The sequence below is a fragment of the Phyllobates terribilis genome, unplaced genomic scaffold, assembly GCF_046119375.1.
Source record: "Phyllobates terribilis strain yellow unplaced genomic scaffold, ASM4611937v1 Scaffold_5__5_contigs__length_657084704, whole genome shotgun sequence".
Taxonomy (NCBI): Eukaryota; Metazoa; Chordata; class Amphibia; order Anura; family Dendrobatidae; genus Phyllobates; species Phyllobates terribilis.
Window position 1 is genome coordinate 68666592 of NW_027362765.1, and position 20981 is coordinate 68687572.

The window sequence follows — 20981 nt, forward strand, 5'->3', positions numbered from 1 at the left end:
CTAGCCTGGCTGCTGGTCACATTAGACCTTCTAAGTCCCCTGTGGCAGTTGGATTTTTCTTTGTTAAAAAAAGGACGGGGGTTGTCCATGTCTGGATTTTCGTGAAATTAATAAGATTACCATACGCAATTCCTACCCATTGCCGTTAATTCCTGACTTGTTTAACCAGTTGGTGGGGGCCAAGTGGTTCTCTAAAATTGATCTCCGGGGGGCATACAATTTGTTACGAGTGAAGGAGGGTGATTAATGGAAAACTGCTTTTAACACTCCGGAAGGTCATTTTGAGAATCTAGTGATACCTTTTGGTCTTACCAATGCACCTGCATTTTTTCAGAACCTTATTAATGACATCCTGAGACCTTTGATTTTTAAGAATGTGGTTGTGTATTTGAATGACATTTTGATTTATTCACCAGATCTAGAGTCCCATTGGCAGAGTGTACGTGAAGTTTTGCAGTTATTGAGTGATAATTCACTCTTTGCTAAGCTGGAGAAATGTGAGTTCGCTGTGCAGAAAATTTGTTTTTTGGGCTACATTGTCTCCAGCGAGGGCTTTGAGATGAACCCGGTGAAAGTTCAGGCTGTGCAGGAATGGCCTAAGCCTATTGGTTTGAAATCTATAAAGAGATTTTTAGGTTTTGCCAATTATTACAGGAAATTCATTAAGAATTTTTCTGTAATTGTTAAACCTCTAACCGATCTGACCAGGAAAGGTGCGAATACGGTCCAGTGGACTACTGAGGCCATTGAAGCGTTTAAGTATCTCAAATAGAGGTTCAGTTCTGCCCCTATCCTTATGCAGCCTGATGAGACCAAGCCTTTTTTGGTCGAGGTTGATGCTTCATCGGTGGGGGTCGGAGCAGTTTTGTCTCAGGAGAACAGGGATGGGGTACATCCTTGTGCCTTCTTTTCGAAAAAAAAATTTGGAAACCGAACTGAATTATGATGTTGGAAATTGAGAGTTGCTGGCTATTAAACTCGCGTTTGAACATTGGCGTCATTGTTTGGAAGGCGCTAGATTTCCTATTCAGGTTTTCACAGATCATAAGAATTTGATCTATCTGGATGCTGCCAAGCGCTTGAATGCCCGTCAAGCTAGGTGGGCACTTTTTTTTTCTCGGTTTCATTTTTCTGTTACCTATATCCCTGGTTCTAAGAATGTTAAAGCCGATGATTTATCTCGCCGCTTCTCTACTACGGTCGGTGCCGAGGAGGAGGAGAGCATTTTACAGAAAGGAGTTGTGGTGGCGGCATTGGACTCCGTTTTGGAGAATGGGATTCTGAAAGCTCAAGATGATGCTCCATCTAACACTCCCCATGGGAGGTTGTTCGTGCCTAGAACCTTTAGGAGAGATTTGTTTGTGGAGTGTCATGAGTCTCGGTTGGCAGGTCATCCAGGAATTTCAGAGACTAGGAGACTTATCAGTCGCAGTTTTTGGTGGCCTGGATGGCAGAAGGAAGTCATCAAGTGGGTGCATCAATGTACGGTGTGTGCTAGGTCAAAGGCTTCACATACTCCTGCTGCGGGGTTGCTTTGCCCTCTGGAGGTTCCTAGTGCGCCTTGGACGCATCTCACAATGGATTTTATTACTGATCTTCCTGTGTCCGAGGGTTTTACTGTCATCTGGGTGGTCGTGGACCGTTTTAGTAAGATGTGTCATTTGGTTCCATTCATTAAGTTGCCCTGTGCCAAGACACTCGCTAAGGCATTTGTTAAGGAGATTGTCAAGCTTCATGGTATTCCCACGGATATTGTTTCTAATAGAGGACCTCAGTTTGTGGCTCGCTTTTGGCGTGCTTTTTGTGACAGGTTGGGAGTCCATTTGTCATTTTCGTCTGGGTATCATCCTGAGTCTAATGGACAGACTGAAAGAAAGAACCAGGATGTTGAACAGTTTTTGGGTTGTTTTGTGGCGGACAATCAAGAGATGTGGTCTGAGTTTCTGCCTCTCGCAGAATTTGCTCTTAACAATCATACATCCTCCTCTGCTGGGTGTTCTCCTTTTTTTTGTTGTACTGGGAGACATCCGTCTTTTGGTTCGTTCTCCAAATTGGGGTCAGCGGTGCCGGAGGAGGAAAATTTTTCCGATGATTTGATATAGGGAAAATATATATTCTTGTACCGTGTTAGCCAGTAGATAGAAAAATATTTAGATTTGAGAGTCCTCAGTGGTTGATACCTTTTAATGGCTAACTTTGAAAACCAACAAAGAAATCATCATTAAACCTGCTGACAAGGGTGGTGCAATAGTCATGATGAACACATCAGACTACATGAAGGAAGCAAACAGACAACTGGTGGACACGCGCTACTACAAAAAACTGGAGTCTGATCCTACACAGGACTATTACAAGGAACTAAAGTTGGTATCGTGTCTGCCTGATGAACCCATAAGAGCCGATGACCTGATACCAGAGAGTCCAAGAATAGGGACATTCTATATGCTCCCCAAAATCCACAAATCTGGAAATCCAGGAAGACCAATTATTTCATGTGTGGGCACCCTTACTGAGCAAGTTTCTGGATGGGTAGAGTGTGTTCTTAAACCACTGGTAAAGAGTACACCCAGCTACATTCAGGACACGACAGACCTACTGAATAAACTAGCAGCAGTAGGTCCTCTACCAGAAGGAACCATCCTGGCCACCATGGATGTGGAATCTTTGTATTCTAATATCCCACACAAGGATGGATTAAATGCCTGCAAAATCTTCATAGAAAATACAGGAATTGTTGCTGATTCTGTGGTCAAACTTACAGAATTCATCCTCACCCACAATTACTTTGAATTTGATAACAACATATATCTACAGGAAACTGGTACAGCGATGGGAAGTAAAATGGCTCCACAGTACGCAAATCTTTTCATGGCCAAACTTGAAAGTGACTTTTTGTCCTCATGTCCCATCAGGCCTCTGGCCTACTATCGTTTCATTGACGATATTTTAATCATCTGGACGGGGTCTGAGCAACAGCTGAAGACGTTCCATGAACACTTTAATCGATTTCATCCCACCATCAACCTAACACTCAACTACTCCTGTACTGAAATTAACTTTTTGGACACCATCATCAAGCTACAGAACAATGAAATAGAGACATCCTTGTACCGGAAACCAATCGACCATCCTACATACCTTAAATGGGACAGTTTCCATCCAAAACACATAAAAAAACTCTATTGTTCACAGCCAAGCCATCAGATACAATCGGATATGTTCCAACCAGATGGATAGAGACAAACACCTTGATGGCCTCAGAAAGACCTTTTTGAAACAGGGCTACCATCCAAGAACAATTGAGAACCAGATTACAAGAGCCACCAGAATATCAAGGAATCATCTCCTACATTACAAAACCAAACAAGAAAACAACCGGGTGCCTCTAGTAGTCACCTACAATCCAAATCTGGAGGTGCTAAGAAGAGCTGCACGGAAACTACATCCCTTACTACAAAAAGATGCCCGATTACAATCCATATTTCCAGACCCCCCACTTCTGTGTTTCAGGCTGCCCCCAAATCTAAGAAGCATCATTGTCAGAAGCTCCCTGTCATCTCTACCAGCTACAGGTACCTTTCCTTGCAACCAGAAAAAATGTAAAACCTGTCCGTTTATGACGACCACAGACAAGATAAAGATTCCCAATTCACATCAGGACTATAAGATCCCAGGTACGTTCAGCTGTATCACATCTAATGTATTGTACTTAATTATATGTACCAAATGTCCAGCTTGGGGTCTTTATGTAGGGGAGACAGGGCAAAAACTTAAAACAAGGATGAATCATCATCGCCACACAATAAAAGAAAAAAGAATAGATCTGCCTGTAGCCAAGCATTTTTGTTCCCCTGATCACAGCATAAAAGATATGAAATTACTAGTATTAAAAGGTAACTTCAAATCTCAAAGAGAAAGAAGAATCTCAGAATATAAACTGATGATGACCTTTAACACTTTCAGAGCAGGAATGAATGTGTCGCATAGATTTATGTCATTCTACATCAACTAAGGAATGTGCTCCTCAGAATTGTGAGGCCATCACAACACTGGACCTGGTCAAAGGACAATAAAACCTTCACACTCCTTATCTATTAACTGCTAAAATATTTATAGCCAGAACTGTTTATCTCTTCCATAATAACTCTGCTTTTCATCACCTGTCTTACCTATTGCATTTTTTTTTCTTGTGTCTCTTATTGTGTATAACTATGTGACTCTTCAGATTTTGTGGTATACTATGCCTGATGAAGAGATCTGAGTAGTCTCGAAAGCTTGCAATTTGTTACCATCTTTTCAGTTAGCCATTAAAAGGTATCAACCACTGAGGACTCTCAAATCTAAATATTTTTCCGATGATTTGGAGAAAGTTTGGACTAATGTACGTTGCAACCTTCAAGAGGCTAACAAGAAGTCCAAGAAGTATTTTGACAGGAAACGTAAGGAGGTTTTGTTTACTGTTGGTGACATGGTTTGGTTGTCCTCAAAGAACCTGCGGTTGAGGATTCCCTCTAAAAAACTGGGTCCTAAGTTTGTGGGTCCATTTAAAGTGCTTCAGGTTGTTAACCCTTCTGCGGTTAGGTTGGATGTCCCTACTTCCTGGAAGATTAATCCTGTGTTTCATGTTTCCTTGTTGAAAAAGGCTGATGGATCAGATAGGGATCCTCCTGTGGTGGAAGACGGCAAATATGAAATTTCTCGTATCTTGAATTCTAGATGGCATAGAGGGAGATTACAGTATCTTGTCTCCTGGTAGGGTTTCGGTCCCGAAGATAACTCCTGGGTAAGGGCGGATGATGTCTCTGCTCCTAGGCTTGTTAGAGCTTTCCACAGGAGGTTTCCGGATAGGCCTGGGCCTGGAGGATCCGGAGGATCCTCATAAAAGAGGGGGTACTGTTAGAACCCTACTGTTTGTTTTTTCCATCTTGTGTTTTGCGGTCACGTGACCACCTGCCTTTATATTCCAGCTCCGCCCTTCTGGCTGTGCTGGACTTCAGTGTTGTTTGACTGTTTCTCTAGCCAGGTGCTTCGGTGCCTATCTCTGTCAGTTCGCTTGGTCCTTCTGGGACTTCTAGTACCTTTTTGTCAGTTTGTCTTTTTGTGTTCTGCAACAACTTCTCTGTTTAGGAAGTGTCCCATTTTTGTTCCAGTCCTTAGTCCTTTTAGGGACCCCTCCCCTTATGCTATAGGTCTTCGTTCAGACTAGCCGAGGACTAAGGCTAGGAACAGGCAGCCCGCTACATCGTAGGGATTCAGCTTAGTCTTACTGTAGGGACAGCTTTCCCCCTTCTTTCCTTAGTACATGTTGCAGATCATAACAAAAGGGAGGTGATCGCAATGCTCACCTCCTCTCCCGGCCTCCAGCGCTGTCTGCCGCGGCTTCCCGGATGATGCCATGATGACCCGATGTCGTCATGACAACATCCGGGTCACCAGACAGCGGGAAGATACTTTGGTCATGCGCAGTGCATGACCAAAGTATCTTATGCATCTGCAGCGCTGACAGCCTGTATAGAACAGGGATGGTGCTCCATCCCTATGCTATACAGACGATCAGAATAAAAAAAGTGAAAGTCCCATAGTGGGACAAAGAATAAAAGTCCAAAAAGTGTTAAAAAATAAAGAAAAAAAAACAAAATATATATATATAAAAAAAAATAAAAATAATCCACCAAAAATAAAAATATAATGTACCCATCAATAAATATTATTATGAAAAAACAAACAAACAATAAAAGTACACATAATTGGTATAGTCGCGTCCAGAACGACATGACCTATAAAATTGTCCCACTAGTTAACCCCTTTAGTGAACACGGTAAAAAAAAAAAAAACGAAGCAAAAAAACAATGCTTTATAATCATACCGCCAAATAAAAAATGGAATAACACGTGATCAAAAAGACGAATATAAATAAAAATGGTACCGCTGAAAACGACATCTTGTCCCACAAAAAAACAAGTCGCCATACAGCTTCATCAGCCGAAAAATAAAAAAGTTATAGGTCTCAGAATAAAGCGATGCAAAAAAATATTTTTTTCTATGAAATAGCTTTCATTGTGTAAAAGCGCCAAAACATAGAAAAACGATATCAATGTGGTACCGCTGTAAACGTACTGACCAGAAGAATAAAGCTACCTTATCAATTTTTGGTTTATTCTGCCTCACAAAAATCGGAATAGAAAGCGATCAAAAAATGTCACGTGCCTGAAAATGGTACCAATAAAAACGTCAACTCATCCCGCAAAAAACAAGCCATCACATGACTCTGTCGGCCAAAATATGGAAAAATTATAGCTCTCAAAATATGACGATGCAAAAACTAGATTTTACAAAAAAATGCGTCTTTTAGTGTGTGACAGCTGTCAATCATAAAAACCCGATATGATTCTAGTATCGCTGTAATCACATCGACCCGAAGAATAAAGTCGTTTAATCACTTATACCGCACGAGGAACTGCGTAAAAAATAAACTCTAGGGTTAGGGTTGGGCTAGGCTAGGTTTAGGGTTGGGCTAGGCTAGGTTTAGGGTTGGGCTAGGGTTGGGCTTAGGCTAGGTTAGGGTTGGGGTTAGGGTTGGGCTAGGGTTAGGGTTGGGATTTTTTTCAAAAGTAAAAAAAAAAGATGACGATATGGCAACTAGTCTTGAGCGCAAGTGATCGCTACTTGTGTTTGCATCGGGTGCTCGGGTATGCACTGAGTATTGCGGGTGCTCGAGTGACATGCTCGAGTCTCCGCCTCATATGCTTCATGGCCAAAAAAATCTCGTGGGGATTGCCTGCCATGCACAAGCGATTCCCGCATGTTTTTTTTGGGTGTCTAATAACCGTGAAACATGCAAGCGGGAACTCGAGCATGTCACTCGAGCACGCGCGATACATGGTGCATACCCGAGTACCCAATGCAAACTCAAGTAGCGAGCACTTGCGCTCAAGACTAATGATATCTTATTCAATATGATGACCTAATGTTATCAAATTCTGTGTCGTACCTCCTGGGTTCAAAATGTTCACTATACCCCTTGATAAAATCCTTGAGGGGTGCAGTTTCCAAAATGGGGTCACTTGTGGGGTGTTTCCACTATTTAGGCACATCAGGGGCTCTCCAAACGCGACATGGCGTCCGCTCTCAATTCCAGCCAATTTTGCGTTCAAAAAGTCACACAGTGCTCCTTTACTTCTGAACTCTGCCGTGCGCCAAAACACTGTATTTTCCCCACATATGGGGTATCTGTGTACTCAGGAGAAATTGCACAACAGTTTTTGGGGCCCATTTTCTCCTCTTACCTTTGTGAAAATAAAAAATTGGGGCTAAAACATCATTTTTGTGGAAAAAGTTAGATTTTTTTATTTTCACGGCTCCATGTTATAAACTTCTGTAAAGCACATGTAGATAAGTTCCCTGAGGGGTCTAGTTTCCAAAATGGTGTCACTTGTGGGGGGTTCCCACTGTTTAAGCACATCAGGGGCTCTCCAAACGCAACATGGCGTCCGCTAATTATTCAAGCAAATTTTACAATCAAAAAGTCAAATGGCGCTCCTTCTCTTCCGAGTCCTGCCGTGCGCCGAAACAGTAGTTTTCCCCCACATCAGGGGAAATTGCACAACAAATATTGGGGTTCATTTTTTCCTGTTACTTCTGCGAAAATAAAAAAAAAATTGGGTCTAAAGTAACATTTTTTCTTCCACATTCCAAAAATTCCTGTGAAGCACCTGAAGGGTTAATGAAGATCTTGAATGTGGTTTTGAGAAACTTGAGGGGTGCAGTTTTTAGAATGTGTCACTTTTGGGTATTTTCTCTCATAAAGGCCTCTCAAAATCACTTCAAATGTGATGTGGTCCCTAAAAAAATGGTTTTGTAAATTTTGTTGGAAAAATAAGAAATCGCTGGTCAACTTTTAACCCTTAGCGCTTCCCAATAAAAAAAAATTTGGTTCCAAAATTGTGCCGACGTAAAATAGACATGTGGGAAATGTTATTTATTAACTATTTTGTGTGACATATCTCTCTGATTTATGGGCATAAAAATTCAAATTTTGAAAATTGCAAAATTTTCGCCAAATTTCCATTTTTTTCACAAATAAACGCAAGAGTTATCGAAGAAATGTTACCACAATCATGAAGTACAATATGTCACGAACAAACAATCTGCGAATCAGGGGGATCCGTTGAAGCGTTCCAGAGTTATTACCTCATAAAGTGACGGTGGTCAGAATTGTAAAAATTGGCCCGGTCATTAACGTGCAAACCACCCTCGGGGATAAAAGGGTTAATGCACTTTGTAAAAAATAATAAACATCACACATTAGCAACAAACAAAATGTGACACTAAGGCTATGTGCCCATGATGCGTTTTTAACTACCAATTATTTTGCGGAAGCGCTGCGTTTTTGCCGCCATTGACTTGCATTGAATCGTTTGGATTCCGCATCACTGCATCTGTACATGCGGAATCCATGCGTTTCAATGTGCGGATGGTACCCGGGTTTGGAGAAGAGGAGACTCTCCTCCGGACCCGGGTACCATAGAACATGTAAAAAAAAGAATAAAATAAAAAATAAATATATTTACCTTTTGATGGCCCCCGCTGCACTCGTCCTCCCATGCCGGCAGCTCGCGGTGGACTGAAGGACCTGCGCTGACGTCATAGTCATGTGATGGCAGGTCCATCATTGTACCACGATCTGCCGGCAGTGAGGACGGAGCGACGCAAGACTCCAGGGGCCATCGGAAGGTAAGTATAGATTTATTTTTTTACCATTCTTTCACGGTCACATTATATAAATCCATGCCGGTTGCATGGATTTATATAGTGTGACCAAGTTGTCAAGCACTTTCCAAGTGATGCTAAAATCGCTTGTCAACCCGCATGCGAAATCGCATGTAAAAATGCTTCACAAGCGCTTCTACCTGGCGGGAAAAACGCATGTACAATCCGCTTGTGTTTTTTCGGCCAGGGAGATGCAGAAACGCTCAGGAAAAAATCCAGAGCATTTCTGCATCGTGGGCACATAGCCTTATGCCGTGTTCACACATAGCGTAATTTCTATGTTTATTCTAGGGATTTTTTTCTGCAAGTAGATGTGAACTTGTCCTCATCACACAGGATCCTGATGAAGAAGTTGGTCCAACTGCAGAGTTCAGCAGCGTCTTTAGACGTTCAGTGAGTGCAGATCTCATGAAACTGCCCTCATGCCCCCTCCGACATCTCCTCCTGCCGGGGGAGAGAAGTGGTAAATGTCTGTGGATGGGGGCGGTAGGAGGGGGAAGAGACATTTCCCGGAGCTGAGCAGAGTTTATCCCTCTTTCTATTCTGGGAACCTTTGCAGTTCTGCTTCCAGGACCTGTGATGATGTCACAGTCATGTGATCAGTCACATGGGGGGAGGAGCGGGATGGGGCTTGTAGGAAGTGAAGGGTTTTCTGTGTAGGAAGCAGCCACAGGTAAGAGCTGAAGCTGAGGAGAAGTCTACACTGGGGACCGGTAATGAGGGAGCAGGGACTGTGTGATAGAGGGGACAGGACTCAGTCCTGGGGGAAGCATCGGGACTCTACACTGGGGACCAGTAATGAGGGAGCAGGGACTGTGTGATAGAGGGGACAGGACTCAGTCCTGGGGGAAGCACCGGGACTCTACACTGGGGACCGGTAATGAGGGAGCAGGGACTGTGTGATAGAGAGGACAGGACTCAGTCCTGGGGGAAGCACCGGGACTCTACACTGGGGACCGGTAATGAGGGAGCAGGGACTGTGTGATAGAGGGGACAGGACTCAGTCCTGGGGGAAGCATCGGGACTCTACACTGGGGACCGGTAATGAGGGAGCAGGGACTGTGTGATAGAGGGGACAGGACTCAGTGTTGGGGGAAGCACCGGGACTCTACACTGGGGACCGGTAATGAGGGAGCAGGGACTGTGTGATAGAGAGGACAGGACTCAGTCCTGGGGGAAGCACCGGGACTCTACACTGGGGACCGGTAATGAGGGAGCAGGGACTGTGTGATAGAGGGGACAGGACTCAGTCCTGGGGGAAGCACCGGGACTCTGCACTGGGGACCGGTAATGAGGGAGCAGGGACTGTGTGATAGAGGGGACAGGACTCAGTCCTGGGGGAAGCACCGGGACTCTACACTGGGGACCGGTAATGAGGGAGCGGGGACTGTGTGATAGAGGGGACAGGACTCAGTCCTGGGGGAAGCACCGGGACTCTACACTGGGGACCGGTAATGAGGGAGCAGGGACTGTGTGATAGAGGGGACAGGACTCAGTCCTGGGGGAAGCACCGGGACTCTACACTGGGGACCGGTAATGAGGGAGCGGGGACTGTGTGATAGAGGGGACAGGACTCAGTCCTGGGGGAAGCACCGGGACTCTGCACTGGGGACCGGTAATGAGGGAGCAGGGACTGTGTGATAGAGAGGACAGGACTCAGTCCTGGGGGAAGCACCGGGACTCTACACTGGGGACCGGTAATGAGGGAGCAGGGACTGTGTGATAGAGGGGACAGGACTCAGTCCTGGGGGAAGCACTGGGTCTCTGCACTGGGGACCGGTAATGAGGGAGCAGGGACTGTGTGATAGAGAGGACAGGACTCAGTCCTGGGGGAAGCACCGGGACTCTGCACTGGGGACCGGTAATGAGGGAGCAGGGACTGTGTGATAGAGGGGACAGTACTCAGTCCTGGAGGAAGCACCGGGACTCTGCACTGGGGACCGGTAATGAGGGAGCAGGGACTGTGTGATACAGAGGACAGGACTCAGTCCTGGGGGAAGCACCGGGACTCTGCACTGGGGACCGATAATGAGGGAGCAGGGACTGTGTGATAGAGGGGACCGGACTCAGTCCTGGGGGAAGCACCGGGACTCTGCACTGGGGACCGGTAATGAGGGAGCAGGGACTGTGTGATAGAAGGGACAGGACTCAGTCCTGGGGGAAGCACCGGGACTCTACACTGGGGACCGGTAATGAGGGAGCAGGGACTGTGTGATAGAGGGGACAGGACTCAGTCCTGGAGGAAGCACCGGGACTCTGCACTGGGGACCGGTAATGAGGGAGCAGGGACTGTGTGATAGAGGGGACAGGACTCAGTCCTGGGGGAAGCACCGGGACTCTACACTGGGGACCGGTAATGAGGGAGCGGGGACTGTGTGATAGAGGGGACAGGACTCAGTCCTGGGGGAAGCACCGGGACTCTACACTGGGGACCGGTAATGAGGGAGCAGGGACTGTGTGATAGAGAGGACAGGACTCAGTCCTGGGGGAAGCACCGGGACTCTACACTGGGGACCGGTAATGAGGGAGCAGGGACTGTGTGATAGAGGGGACAGGACTCAGTCCTGGGGGAAGCATCGGGACTCTACACTGGGGACCGGTAATGAGGGAGCAGGGACTGTGTGATAGAGGGGACAGGACTCAGTGTTGGGGGAAGCACCGGGACTCTACACTGGGGACCGGTAATGAGGGAGCAGGGACTGTGTGATAGAGAGGACAGGACTCAGTCCTGGGGGAAGCACCGGGACTCTACACTGGGGACCGGTAATGAGGGAGCAGGGACTGTGTGATAGAGGGGACAGGACTCAGTCCTGGGGGAAGCACCGGGACTCTGCACTGGGGACCGGTAATGAGGGAGCAGGGACTGTGTGATAGAGGGGACAGGACTCAGTCCTGGGGGAAGCACCGGGACTCTACACTGGGGACCGGTAATGAGGGAGCGGGGACTGTGTGATAGAGGGGACAGGACTCAGTCCTGGGGGAAGCACCGGGACTCTACACTGGGGACCGGTAATGAGGGAGCAGGGACTGTGTGATAGAGGGGACAGGACTCAGTCCTGGGGGAAGCACCGGGACTCTACACTGGGGACCGGTAATGAGGGAGCGGGGACTGTGTGATAGAGGGGACAGGACTCAGTCCTGGGGGAAGCACCGGGACTCTGCACTGGGGACCGGTAATGAGGGAGCAGGGACTGTGTGATAGAGAGGACAGGACTCAGTCCTGGGGGAAGCACCGGGACTCTACACTGGGGACCGGTAATGAGGGAGCAGGGACTGTGTGATAGAGGGGACAGGACTCAGTCCTGGGGGAAGCACTGGGTCTCTGCACTGGGGACCGGTAATGAGGGAGCAGGGACTGTGTGATAGAGAGGACAGGACTCAGTCCTGGGGGAAGCACCGGGACTCTGCACTGGGGACCGGTAATGAGGGAGCAGGGACTGTGTGATAGAGGGGACAGTACTCAGTCCTGGAGGAAGCACCGGGACTCTGCACTGGGGACCGGTAATGAGGGAGCAGGGACTGTGTGATACAGAGGACAGGACTCAGTCCTGGGGGAAGCACCGGGACTCTGCACTGGGGACCGATAATGAGGGAGCAGGGACTGTGTGATAGAGGGGACCGGACTCAGTCCTGGGGGAAGCACCGGGACTCTGCACTGGGGACCGGTAATGAGGGAGCAGGGACTGTGTGATAGAAGGGACAGGACTCAGTCCTGGGGGAAGCACCGGGACTCTACACTGGGGACCGGTAATGAGGGAGCAGGGACTGTGTGATAGAGGGGACAGGACTCAGTCCTGGAGGAAGCACCGGGACTCTGCACTGGGGACCGGTAATGAGGGAGCAGGGACTGTGTGATAGAGGGGACAGGACTCAGTCCTGGGGGAAGCACCGGGACTCTGCACTGGGGACCTGTAATGAGGGAGCAGGGACTGTGTGATAGAGGGGACAGGACTCAGTCCTGGAGGAAGCACCGGGACTCTGCACTGGTGACCGGTAATGAGGGAGCAGGGACTGTGTGATAGAGGGGACAGGACTCAGTCCTGGGGGAAGCACCGGGACTCTACACTGGGGACCGGTAATGAGGGAGCAGGGACTGTGTGATAGAGGGGACAGGACTCAGTCCTGGGGGAAGCACTGGGTCTCTGCACTGGGGACCGGTAATGAGGGAGCAGGGACTGTGTGATAGAGAGGACAGGACTCAGTCCTGGGGGAAGCACCGGGACTCTGCACTGGGGACCGGTAATGAGGGAGCAGGGACTGTGTGATAGAGGGGACAGTACTCAGTCCTGGAGGAAGCACCGGGACTCTGCACTGGGGACCGGTAATGAGGGAGCAGGGACTGTGTGATAGAGAGGACAGGACTCAGTCCTGGGGGAAGCACCGGGACTCTACACTGGGGACCGGTAATGAGGGAGCAGGGACTGTGTGATAGAGGGGACAGGACTCAGTCCTGGGGGAAGCACCGGGACTCTGCACTGGGGACCGATAATGAGGGAGCAGGGACTGTGTGATAGAGGGGACCGGACTCAGTCCTGGGGGAAGCACCGGGACTCTGCACTGGGGACCGGTAATGAGGGAGCAGGGACTGTGTGATAGAAGGGACAGGACTCAGTCCTGGGGGAAGCACCGGGACTCTACACTGGGGACCGGTAATGAGGGAGCAGGGACTGTGTGATAGAGGGGACAGGACTCAGTCCTGGGGGAAGCACCGGGACTCTGCACTGGAGACCGGTAATGAGGGAGCAGGGACTGTGTGATAGAGGGGACAGGACTCAGTCCTGGAGGAAGCACCGGGACTCTGCACTGGGGACCGGTAATGAGGGAGCAGGGACTGTGTGATAGAGAGGACAGGACTCAGTCCTGGGGGAAGCACCGGGACTCTGCACTGGGGACCGGTAATGAGGGAGCAGGGACTGTGTGATAGAGGGGACAGGACTCAGTCCTGGAGGAAGCACCGGGACTCTGCACTGGAGACCGGTAATGAGGGAGCAGGGACTGTGTGATAGAGGGGACCGGACTCAGTCCTGGGGGAAGCACCGGGACTCTGCACTGGGGACCGGTAATAAGGGAGCAGGGACTGTGTGATAGAGAGGACAGGACTCAGTCCTGGGGGAAGCACCGGGACTATGCACTGGGGACCGGTAATGAGGGAGCAGGGACTGTGTGATAGAGGGGACAGGACTCAGTCCTGGGGGAAGCACCGGGACTCTACACTAGGGACCGGTAATGAGGGAGCAGGGACTGTGTGATAGAGGGGACAGGACTCAGTCCTGGGGGAAGCACCGGGACTCTGCACTGGGGACCGATAATGAGGGAGCAGGGACTGTGTGATAGAGGGGACCGGACTCAGTCCTGGGGGAAGCACCGGGACTCTGCACTGGGGACCGGTAATGAGGGAGCAGGGACTGTGTGATAGAGGGGACAGGACTCAGTCCTGGGGGAAGCACCGGGACTCTACACTGGGGACCGGTAATGAGGGAGCGGGGACTGTGTGATAGAGGGGACAGGACTCAGTCCTGGGGGAAGCACCGGGACTCTGCACTGGGGACCGGTAATGAGGGAGCAGGGACTGTGTGATAGAGAGGACAGGACTCAGTCCTGGGGGAAGCACCGGGACTCTACACTGGGGACCGGTAATGAGGGAGCAGGGACTGTGTGATAGAGGGGACAGGACTCAGTCCTGGGGGAAGCACTGGGTCTCTGCACTGGGGACCGGTAATGAGGGAGCAGGGACTGTGTGATAGAGAGGACAGGACTCAGTCCTGGGGGAAGCACCGGGACTCTGCACTGGGGACCGGTAATGAGGGAGCAGGGACTGTGTGATAGAGGGGACAGTACTCAGTCCTGGAGGAAGCACCGGGACTCTGCACTGGGGACCGGTAATGAGGGAGCAGGGACTGTGTGATACAGAGGACAGGACTCAGTCCTGGGGGAAGCACCGGGACTCTGCACTGGGGACCGATAATGAGGGAGCAGGGACTGTGTGATAGAGGGGACCGGACTCAGTCCTGGGGGAAGCACCGGGACTCTGCACTGGGGACCGGTAATGAGGGAGCAGGGACTGTGTGATAGAAGGGACAGGACTCAGTCCTGGGGGAAGCACCGGGACTCTACACTGGGGACCGGTAATGAGGGAGCAGGGACTGTGTGATAGAGGGGACAGGACTCAGTCCTGGAGGAAGCACCGGGACTCTGCACTGGGGACCGGTAATGAGGGAGCAGGGACTGTGTGATAGAGGGGACAGGACTCAGTCCTGGGGGAAGCACCGGGACTCTGCACTGGGGACCTGTAATGAGGGAGCAGGGACTGTGTGATAGAGGGGACAGGACTCAGTCCTGGAGGAAGCACCGGGACTCTGCACTGGTGACCGGTAATGAGGGAGCAGGGACTGTGTGATAGAGGGGACAGGACTCAGTCCTGGGGGAAGCACCGGGACTCTACACTGGGGACCGGTAATGAGGGAGCAGGGACTGTGTGATAGAGGGGACAGGACTCAGTCCTGGGGGAAGCACTGGGTCTCTGCACTGGGGACCGGTAATGAGGGAGCAGGGACTGTGTGATAGAGAGGACAGGACTCAGTCCTGGGGGAAGCACCAGGACTCTGCACTGGGGACCGGTAATGAGGGAGCAGGGACTGTGTGATAGAGGGGACAGTACTCAGTCCTGGAGGAAGCACCGGGACTCTGCACTGGGGACCGGTAATGAGGGAGCAGGGACTGTGTGATAGAGAGGACAGGACTCAGTCCTGGGGGAAGCACCGGGACTCTACACTGGGGACCGGTAATGAGGGAGCAGGGACTGTGTGATAGAGGGGACAGGACTCAGTCCTGGGGGAAGCACCGGGACTCTGCACTGGGGACCGATAATGAGGGAGCAGGGACTGTGTGATAGAGGGGACCGGACTCAGTCCTGGGGGAAGCACCGGGACTCTGCACTGGGGACCGGTAATGAGGGAGCAGGGACTGTGTGATAGAAGGGACAGGACTCAGTCCTGGGGGAAGCACCGGGACTCTACACTGGGGACCGGTAATGAGGGAGCAGGGACTGTGTGATAGAGGGGACAGGACTCAGTCCTGGGGGAAGCACCGGGACTCTGCACTGGAGACCGGTAATGAGGGAGCAGGGACTGTGTGATAGAGGGGACAGGACTCAGTCCTGGAGGAAGCACCGGGACTCTGCACTGGGGACCGGTAATGAGGGAGCAGGGACTGTGTGATAGAGAGGACAGGACTCAGTCCTGGGGGAAGCACCGGGACTCTGCACTGGGGACCGGTAATGAGGGAGCAGGGACTGTGTGATAGAGGGGACAGGACTCAGTCCTGGAGGAAGCACCGGGACTCTGCACTGGAGACCGGTAATGAGGGAGCAGGGACTGTGTGATAGAGGGGACCGGACTCAGTCCTGGGGGAAGCACCGGGACTCTGCACTGGGGACCGGTAATAAGGGAGCAGGGACTGTGTGATAGAGAGGACAGGACTCAGTCCTGGGGGAAGCACCGGGACTATGCACTGGGGACCGGTAATGAGGGAGCAGGGACTGTGTGATAGAGGGGACAGGACTCAGTCCTGGGGGAAGCACCGGGACTCTACACTAGGGACCGGTAATGAGGGAGCAGGGACTGTGTGATAGAGGGGACAGGACTCAGTCCTGGGGGAAGCACCGGGACTCTGCACTGGGGACCGATAATGAGGGAGCAGGGACTGTGTGATAGAGGGGACCGGACTCAGTCCTGGGGGAAGCACCGGGACTCTGCACTGGGGACCGGTAATGAGGGAGCAGGGACTGTGTGATAGAAGGGACAGGACTCAGTCCTGGGGGAAGCACCGGGACTCTACACTGGGGACCGGTAATGAGGGAGCAGGGACTGTGTGATAGAAGGGACAGGACTCAGTCCTGGGGGAAGCACCGGGACTCTACACTGGGGACCGGTAATGAGGGAGCAGGGACTGTGTGATAGAGGGGACAGGACTCAGTCCTGGGGGAAGCACCGGGACTCTACACTAGGGACCGGTAATGAGGGAGCAGGGACTGTGTGATAGAGGGGACAGGACTCAGTCCTGGGGGAAGCACCGGGACTCTGCACTGGAGACGGGTAATGAGGGAGCAGGGACTGTGTGATAGAGGGGACAGGACTCAGTCCTGGAGGAAGCACCGGGACTCTGCACTGGGGACCGGTAATGAGGGAGCAGGGACTGTGTGATAGAGGGGACAGGACTCAGTCCTGGAGGAAGCACCGGGACTCTGCACTGGGGACCGGTAATGAGGGAGCAGGGACTGTGTGATAGAGGGGACAGGACTCAGTCCTTGGGGATGCACTGGGACTCTACACTGGGGACCAGTAATGAGGGAGCAGGGACTGTGTGATAGAGGGGACAGGACTCAGTCCTGGAGGAAGCACCGGGACTCTGCACTGGGGACCGGTAATGAGGGAGCAGGGACTGTGTGATAGAGGGGACAGGACTCAGTCCTGGGGGAAGCACTGGGACTCTGCACTGGGGACCGGTAATGAGGGAGCAGGGACTGTGTGATAGAGGGGACAGGACTCAATCCTTGGGGAAGCACCGGGACTCTACACTGGGGACCGGTAATGAGGGAGCAGGGACTGTGTGATAGAGAGGACAGGACTCAGTCCTGGGGGAAGCACCGGGACTCTACACTGGGGACCGGTAATGAGGGAGCAGGGACTGTGTGATAGAGGGGACAGGACTCAGTCCTGGGGGAAGCACCGGGACTCTGCACTGGGGACCGGTAATGAGGGAGCAGGGACTGTGTGATAGAGGGGACAGGACTCAGTCCTGGGGGAAGCACCGGGACTCTACACTGGGGACCGGTAATGAGGGAGCAGGGACTGTGTGATAGAGGGGACAGGACTCAGTCCTGGGGGAAGCACCGGGACTCTACACTGGGGACCGGTAATGAGGGAGCGGGGACTGTGTGATAGAGGGGACAGGACTCAGTCCTGGGGGAAGCACCGGGACTCTACACTGGGGACCGGTAATGAGGGAGCAGGGACTGTGTGATAGAGGGGACAGGACTCAGTCCTGGGGGAAGCACCGGGACTCTGCACTGGGGACCGGTAATGAGGGAGCAGGGACTGTGTGATAGAGGGGACAGGACTCAGTCCTGGGGGAAGCACCGGGACTCTACACTGGGGACCGGTAATGAGGGAGCAGGGACTGTGTGATAGAGGGGACAGGACTCAGTCCTGGGGGAAGCACCGGGACTCTACACTGGGGACCGGTAATGAGGGAGCGGGGACTGTGTGATAGAGGGGACAGGACTCAGTCCTGGGGGAAGCACCGGGACTCTGCACTGGGGACCGGTAATGAGGGAGCAGGGACTGTGTGATAGAGAGGACAGGACTCAGTCCTGGGGGAAGCACCGGGACTCTACACTGGGGACCGGTAATGAGGGAGCAGGGACTGTGTGATAGAGGGGACAGGACTCAGTCCTGGGGGAAGCACTGGGTCTCTGCACTGGGGACCGGTAATGAGGGAGCAGGGACTGTGTGATAGAGAGGACAGGACTCAGTCCTGGGGGAAGCACCGGGACTCTGCACTGGGGACCGGTAATGAGGGAGCAGGGACTGTGTGATAGAGGGGACAGTACTCAGTCCTGGAGGAAGCACCGGGACTCTGCACTGGGGACCGGTAATGAGGGAGCAGGGACTGTGTGATACAGAGGACAGGACTCAGTCCTGGGGGAAGCACCGGGACTCTGCACTGGGGACCGATAATGAGGGAGCAGGGACTGTGTGATAGAGGGGACCGGACTCAGTCCTGGGGGAAGCACCGGGACTCTGCACTGGGGACCGGTAATGAGGGAGCAGGGACTGTGTGATAGAAGGGACAGGACTCAGTCCTGGGGGAAGCACCGGGACTCTACACTGGGGACCGGTAATGAGGGAGCAGGGACTGTGTGATAGAGGGGACAGGACTCAGTCCTGGAGGAAGCACCGGGACTCTGCACTGGGGACCGGTAATGAGGGAGCAGGGACTGTGTGATAGAGGGGACAGGACTCAGTCCTGGGGGAAGCACCGGGACTCTGCACTGGGGACCTGTAATGAGGGAGCAGGGACTGTGTGATAGAGGGGACAGGACTCAGTCCTGGAGGAAGCACCGGGACTCTGCACTGGTGACCGGTAATGAGGGAGCAGGGACTGTGTGATAGAGGGGACAGGACTCAGTCCTGGGGGAAGCACCGGGACTCTACACTGGGGACCGGTAATGAGGGAGCAGGGACTGTGTGATAGAGGGGACAGGACTCAGTCCTGGGGGAAGCACTGGGTCTCTGCACTGGGGACCGGTAATGAGGGAGCAGGGACTGTGTGATAGAGAGGACAGGACTCAGTCCTGGGGGAAGCACCGGGACTCTGCACTGGGGACCGGTAATGAGGGAGCAGGGACTGTGTGATAGAGGGGACAGTACTCAGTCCTGGAGGAAGCACCGGGACTCTGCACTGGGGACCGGTAATGAGGGAGCAGGGACTGTGTGATAGAGAGGACAGGACTCAGTCCTGGGGGAAGCACCGGGACTCTACACTGGGGACCGGTAATGAGGGAGCAGGGACTGTGTGATAGAGGGGACAGGACTCAGTCCTGGGGGAAGCACCGGGACTCTGCACTGGGGACCGATAATGAGGGAGCAGGGACTGTGTGATAGAGGGGACCGGACTCAGTCCTGGGGGAAGCACCGGGACTCTGCACTGGGGACCGGTAATGAGGGAGCAGGGACTGTGTGATAGAAGGGACAGGACTCAGTCCTGGGGGAAGCACCGGGACTCTACACTGGGGACCGGTAATGAGGGAGCAGGGACTGTGTGATAGAGGGGACAGGACTCAGTCCTGGGGGAAGCACCGGGACTCTGCACTGGAGACCGGTAATGAGGGAGCAGGGACTGTGTGATAGAGGGGACAGGACTCAGTCCTGGAGGAAGCACCGGGACTCTGCACTGGGGACCGGTAATGAGGGAGCAGGGACTGTGTGATAGAGAGGACAGGACTCAGTCCTGGGGGAAGCACCGGGACTCTGCACTGGGGACCGGTAATGAGGGAGCAGGGACTGTGTGATAGAGGGGACAGGACTCAGTCCTGGAGGAAGCACCGGGACTCTGCACTGGAGACCGGTAATGAGGGAGCAGGGACTGTGTGATAGAGGGGACCGGACTCAGTCCTGGGGGAAGCACCGGGACTCTGCACTGGGGACCGGTAATAAGGGAGCAGGGACTGTGTGATAGAGAGGACAGGACTCAGTCCTGGGGGAAGCACCGGGACTATGCACTGGGGACCGGTAATGAGGGAGCAGGGACTGTGTGATAGAGGGGACAGGACTCAGTCCTGGGGGAAGCACCGGGACTCTACACTAGGGACCGGTAATGAGGGAGCAGGGACTGTGTGATAGAGGGGACAGGACTCAGTCCTGGGGGAAGCACCGGGACTCTGCACTGGGGACCGATAATGAGGGAGCAGGGACTGTGTGATAGAGGGGACCGGACTCAGTCCTGGGGGAAGCACCGGGACTCTGCACTGGGGACCGGTAATGAGGGAGCAGGGACTGTGTGATAGAAGGGACAGGACTCAGTCCTGGGGGAAGCACCGGGACTCTACACTGGGGACCGGTAATGAGGGAGCAGGGACTGTGTGATAGAAGGGACAGGACTCAGTCCTGGGGGAAGCACCGGGACTCTACACTGGGGACCGGTAATGAGGGAGCAGGGACTGTGTGATAGAGGGGACAGGACTCAGTCCTGGGGGAAGCACCGGGACTCTACACTAGGGACCGGTAATGAGGGAGCAGGGACTGTGTGATAGAGGGGACAGGACTCAGTCCTGGGGGAAGCACCGGGACTCTGCACTGGAGACGGGTAATGAGGGAGCAGGGACTGTGTGATAGAGGGGACAGGACTCAGTCCTGGAGGAAGCACCGGGACTCTGCACTGGGGACCGGTAATGAGGGAGCAGGGACTGTGTGATAGAGGGGACAGGACTCAGTCCTGGAGGAAGCACCGGGACTCTGCACTGGGGACCGGTAATGAGGGAGCAGGGACTGTGTGATAGAGGGGACAGGACTCAGTCCTTGGGGATGCACTGGGACTCTACACTGGGGACCAGTAATGAGGGAGCAGGGACTGTGTGATAGAGGGGACAGGACTCAGTCCTGGAGGAAGCACCGGGACTCTGCACTGGGGACCGGTAATGAGGGAGCAGGGAC

The 20981-nt window shown here is 52.4% G+C and overlaps 1 protein-coding gene across 3 annotated transcripts in view; it reads left to right on the forward strand.

Moving 5' to 3' along the window:
- Positions 1-9373: 9373 nt before the first annotated feature.
- LOC141270737 (uncharacterized) overlaps positions 9374-20981 on the forward strand; it is a 53640-nt gene continuing 42032 nt past the window's right edge. For all 3 annotated transcript variants that reach the window (XR_012321738.1, XM_073680831.1, XM_073680832.1), the window contains exon 1: positions 9374-9442. The gene's annotated coding sequence lies outside the window, so the exon portion shown is untranslated. The remainder of the gene's footprint in view (positions 9443-20981) is intronic.